We start from the raw sequence: 6,135 nt of genomic DNA on the forward strand, positions 1-6,135 counted from the left end.
TCGGTGAACCTGTCTCCGACACTCCTCCCAATCGTCGTAGACTCCGGGAACCTTACCCTTGTACACGACATACGTCGGCATCGCTATGCACTAGCCAAACGAAACGTTAGTACCAATTCACAGACAATACATAAGCAATATATAAGTATGCAACAGAACGATAGGAAGAGAAAAGCAAGACATTAATAGCATCGATTACATCTAAGTTGAACGACTCTCGAAACCAAAGAGACATACTACAAGTTCATTAAAGTTTAATTACAACATGAGCCAATCGATGTTTCAGAACTAGACACAGCATCACTGCTTTTGACTCGACTCAAGGGACCGGAGCGTGGATGAAGTCGACGTCTATCGTGGGAGTCATGAAAGAACGGGCGTTGTCAGCCTGCATTTGTAGCATTGTGTCGATGTCACTCTTGGACGGTTGATTTCTGAGGTAGAACTGCCCTGAGGTACGAAGGACATCTTGATGGATGATTTCCGCAAACTCCGACTGGATGCGAAACAATTCTTGTCGGAGGTCCGCGTCCTGGATTGCCGACATGCTCTTTGCCCAATCTTTGAGTTTACTCGGTAGCAGAAGTTGATGATGGTCCCATACGATCGCCCGCATGTGATGGATGGCGTAGTAGGCACCCTTCTGACCGCCAGGCGGCTGCTTGACGCAGCAGAACGTTGTATTGTGGGAGAACACGTGCTTGCCATACTTACGAATAGGCCTGGTGAAGGTGCCTCCAGATTTGGCGTAGCCAGGGAGAACATCATCAAGAACCTTCTTGACATTTGCGTAGTCTACGTTCGACTAACGGTCCGGGTCGAAATACGTGGCCATGGAATATTTGGGGCTTAGGAGGATGAGCGTGCAATGTGTGTCACTGCAGAAAACACGGAATGTTAAAAGAAAAACGATCGAAATCTAAGAATTCATATGTTACGGGCCGGTTGAGGGGAGGACTTACTCGGGAAAGTAAGGCACAAGGAAGTTATCCTTATCTTGGTTTGCTAGAATGACGCCTTCGAGGTAAGAACTCGTGACTTGCCGGTCCCCAACGCTGCCCAAGATCTTGGCACGCATGTAGAAGGGGTCGACTATCACGATGTCCGGGGTCTTGTCGCGAATGATCCGCATCTCCATACTCAGCGAAAATAGCCGAACGAAGGTGTAGTGCAGCGGATGAAGGTTCATCATAGCGTGGATGTCATCAAACCGCAGGACGATCGTACGCCCGATGGAGTTATCCACAAAGCCCTTGCCCTCTGGCACCTTGGCCGCGAAAACCGGGTATGCCACATCCTTCTCTCTGAGACGCCGCTTCTCCAAAGAAAGAACACTGTCATGCAGACTCCGCATAGCACCGGTTGCAGCATTGAGCATATTTGTCGGTAGCATCGCCCTACCCGCCACATGCACCCTCCTCGAGATATCCTTAGGTGAAGGTGGCCCGTCCTGAGCACGGATCGTACTCGGTGCCGGCTGGCTCGCACCCTTGTTAGTCTTTCTTTTGCGTGCCTTCTTCTTCTCCTGTAATGGGATCGAGTTCTGCTCACAGACCGCCTTCTTGAGTGTGTTTGGGCTGATAATATTTCACACCTCGCCTATCTGAGGCTCGGTGAAGTCGGCAGCTGGAGGCGTCTCCTGAGAGCTGAACGGCAGACGACGCCTGTTGCAACTTGGCTTCTCCGTGGTACCAGCTAGATCGCGCACATCTTTTGTTGGGTTGGGTTCTTGAGAAGGAGCCCCCATGAAGTCGCCATCGTACCCATTTTCGACAAAGTACTGATCGACGTTGCCAAATGTATCGTCGTCGTAGTCGTTCTGATCCTGTGTCATATGCATGTTTGGATCCAGTGGCATAGGGATGTCCGGCACCGTTGCGGCGGTCTTGCCATGGGGCCGACTTGGCGCCGGCACGACTGGCGGTGTTGTCTTTGGGGTGGTGTCCCCCGCCCCCAAACGAATCTGGCTCTTCGGCCAAAGCAGGGGCCAGCTCAGGCAGGCGCTGAGGGTCATCACGTCATCATCGTCGGCCCCGACAGGTCGAATCGGAGGTAACAACTCATCGCAGCCTGGCAGCACCCGAACCACTTGAACCCTAAACAAGTTGGGTGGCATCTGGGTACCGTGGAACAAGGGGTTGCCCGGTTGAACGATTTGGCCCTTGGCGACATCGACCAACTCGTTGTTCACGAAGTGCAGGAGAGTGCACGGAACGTCGGCGGCGCCCTGCGAAAACATGTAGGGCGTCAGGGATGCCCAGTCAAAGGCAAGGAGATGAAGTCCTCGGCCGAGAGAGGCTTAATTAGTTACCGTGATGATGGCGTCGAGCTCGGCTAATGTCGAGGCACCGCCAACGGCGGGCGTGCAGTTGACGGAGGGGCCGCTTGCTGCAGAGGTGTCGGCCGGCGTACACCCGGGTGCATTAAGCTCCCGTGCCGGCGTCGGAGACACCAATGCCGCCTCCGCCGGAGACACCAATGGCCCCTCCATCGCATTCTGCGAGTTGCTGGCCGTGAAGCTAGGAATCGGGGGCGGCCCCTGTTGGCCGCCCGCAATCCACGCACTCAACCCCTGGATCAAGGTAGGCACAATGGCGGTGATCGTCGCTCCGAGTCATTGTTCCACTTGCTCTTGGACAATCTCCGGAATCCGCGCCACCTGTGCCTTGAGTTCTTGAACCTCGCGCGCCTGGCTTTCCGAGCTGGTCTTTTTCTCCTTCCGCACACCAGCGGTATAGTATGACCCCCATTTTGTGGAAAAGCCTTTGCCGGCCACACGACCAGCTGACGTCGGCTTACTGAGCTTATCCTTGTTCTTCATTACATTCAACGCCCTATTTAGAGTGGTGTCCCAAGGGTTGCTCGTAGTCGACCCCGCGCTACTGCTTTCAGTCGCCTGCGGAAGGAATGTGAACCATTTAGAAATTTGGCTTCATTAATTAGAATGCAACCATATGGAGCTAATTATGTGGGGGTGTATTCCTTACCAGAACAAGCTCAAGCGCCCTGGTCTTCGGATCCGTGGTAAGCTCCTTTGTTATCGGGTCCTCCTTGTACCGGGCCCTGACAAAGTTTCCGGTCTGCTTGTTACCGCTGTATTTCTCGAAGCGGGGCGGTAGGCCTTGCTCAGCACGCTCCGCGTCCTCCTTGTCCCATATAGGCTCCGCCACTCTGTAACCGTCGGGACCGAGTTTGTATTCCCCGAAGTTCAGCTCCCGCATTTCTTTCCCCCACTGACTTGATTGGGAGTTTGCGGTGCTCGAGCAATTGATCTTGAAGTCGTTGTAGTCATCTTCGGTGATCGAAGGATTTTTCTCCTTGATCTTCTCATAACTCTCACCTTTCTCGATCATTCTCTTCACATTGCTTTTCCAAGTAGACAGGGCCTTGCTCATCTTCGTGAGGGCAGCATTGTTCACTCTATTCCCTTTGAGGCTTGTGTTTTCAAAAGCAGCGGGGAACTTGTATCGTTCGTGCAGCTTCGTGAAGAGGAGGTTGCGCAAATTCCCTCGGTCAGGATGTCTCAGGTTCTCGGTGTTGATGGAGACGGTGCTTCGGAGAATGAACCCGAGCTGAAGCGAGTACCCCTTGACTATTCGTTCGGGCGCCGTTGGATTCCCGTCGGAGTCCACTTCAGTAACTTCCTCCTTGAGGGTGCGGAGCACGGTCGGGCGCCGGTCCTTCCGTTGCCTCTTCTGTTGGCTGCCATCTGTGCATGCGCCGCCATCATCAGTGGTGGCATCCTCGGCGGCACCATTAGTGGTGGCATCAGTGGGGTCATCCTCGGCGGTACCATCAGTGGTCTCAGGATCGGTGGGGAAGGCGGCGTCCTCATACAAGTGAGGTTGTTCCTCCATCTCCTGGGACAACTCCAAGAATGCCTTGCCGCCCGAACCACCGGCCTAATCGTTGTTGGCCATGTTTCTCTCTAAATAGGAACAAAGTTTGGTCAAAAAGTTGGTTATTATCAAGGAACAAGATCATGGTCTCATCATTTAGGGTTTGTCGACACCGAGGCATCCTAAAAGCTAAGCTTTTATCATTGAGGGTTTTTCGACGCCGAGGCACCCTAAAAACCTAAGCTTTCATCATTAGTCACAAGTACCCCGGCCCATGATTAGTCACAAGTACCCCATATGTCCTATTTTTAGCAAAGTCATGCTAAAATTCACGGAAAATTTCAGCATGACCTTTGCTGAAAATAGGACATATGGAGTACCCGAATTTGCTGGAACGGAAGTTAATCGACATTCCAGCAAACTCAAGGGCCTCTCGGGTGGACAAGGCAAAAAAGGCCTCCATCACAACATGGAAAATACATTGGCATGTGAAGAGGTGAAACAATATATGCCGAGGCCTCTAGAGACATAGTAGCAGTTTCTAACATATTACACTGACAACTGAACTGTCACAAGTAAGAGACCTCATTAGGCTAAAAGCCAAAGCTAGCCCACAAGTACTTGTGAACTGAATCTTGCAAGTCCAAACCCATTGCTTGAATCCAGAGAAATAAAATTAGAATGCTCACGGGAAGAATAAACTCACACTAACACATAATTATTACCGATAGGCTAACACCACACATCTTCAAATAATTCCAATATAATGAGTTTGAGTAGAGAAAATGTCATTTCTATTACAACCAAATCCATTTACAGTACAAGTCAGAAAACAGCTCAAAATCCCCACAGCCCAACGCAATCAATACCAACTGACCTCAAAGTCTGCTGACAGAAATCACGATAGATTGAAATAGTTGAGTACTGTTGAAAAATGACAGGATAAACCGACCTCAAAGTCTGCTGACAAAATCAATACCAACTGATTGATCGCGGCCGGCCAGTTTATAATCAACGGGAACTATAAGATTTAAAAGAAAACCAATTAAATAGGTAGTCGGTAAGTCGATCGGCATAAGCAACGGTTCACACGTCACCTATGGAGGACAGTAAAAGTACACTAATAAAACTCAGGAAAGAAGAAGTAAAAGTACCCTCAAAACAAGTATTAACAGACTAGTACTGTGTAAATTTGGAAATAAGCAATAAAGCTAACCGGGGATCTGGAATTGCACGGCACATGATCGTGATCTAGTCGAAATTGATGTATGTGCCAATGAAAGAGAAATAGAGTGACTCATCATATTATATGAGAGTTACCAAAAAAATGTTTCTACAACTACAAAGAAATAGTTAATCACCGATCTGTTCCTGCCTCATATAGTCAATCACCGAGAGGCAATATCATGAGATAAACTAGGTAATCGACTTTAACCCTCACAAACCCTATTGTCATCTGCACCAAGACAACCATTGGGCAACAATGCACTTTCACCACGTTTTTCAGGTACAGATGATGTTACTATAATTTCATTCCGGGAGGAAATCCATGGGTGATTACCATTCAGGAAGTTATCTCCCTGATGGATTGCATTCATATCATTTGCGGCACGTTTTCTTGAGTGGTTACCCCCAAGTCAGGGTTCTAGCCATTTTAGCTATCCTCTCATATGATTGGCTCCCCCTGGAGGTCTTCAAATTTGTTTATCTTTGTGAGTGTTGCAAGGTATAATATGTTGACCCCGCACAGAAATGCACTAGTAATTACTAAAAATACCCATGAAAGTTAGTTAACCTCAAGAGGTATAATAGTGTTTTTGTCATGAATGCAAATGACATGAACGGATAGGCGATACTTTTGTAAACATGTTGATTGCATTTATTTTTTCAGTTCATATGTGTTGGTTATGAATTTCCAAACCATAGAAGGCTCTCTGCAATTTCAGAAATTAATTTCTGTCGCCGCTGAGCTAGCTAGCGGATGGTTTATGACACGTGGGGTCAAGTTGGCACACGCCGGCCTCTCGCCGTGGATTCAAAATCAGGCGTTCCAATGCGGCATGGCTGCCGGAGCAAGGCAAAGGGTTTAGGCGCACACACATGTGCGGCGGGAGCTGGCTATCTAGGGTCACGGCGCGGTGGGGGGGGGAGCTGGTGGTGGTTGGGAGGCATGGCGGCATGGCATCGGTGCGACGTATGGTAGGTGCATGGCGCAGGCCAGAGGGCACCGGAGAGCACGCGAGAAGGGGAAAACAAACTAGGGTGGCTGTGGAGGGAGAGGGGGGAGGGGAGAAGG

Source organism: Triticum dicoccoides, chromosome 2B (genome assembly GCF_002162155.2).
Source record: "Triticum dicoccoides isolate Atlit2015 ecotype Zavitan chromosome 2B, WEW_v2.0, whole genome shotgun sequence".
Classification (NCBI taxonomy): domain Eukaryota; kingdom Viridiplantae; phylum Streptophyta; class Magnoliopsida; order Poales; family Poaceae; genus Triticum; species Triticum dicoccoides.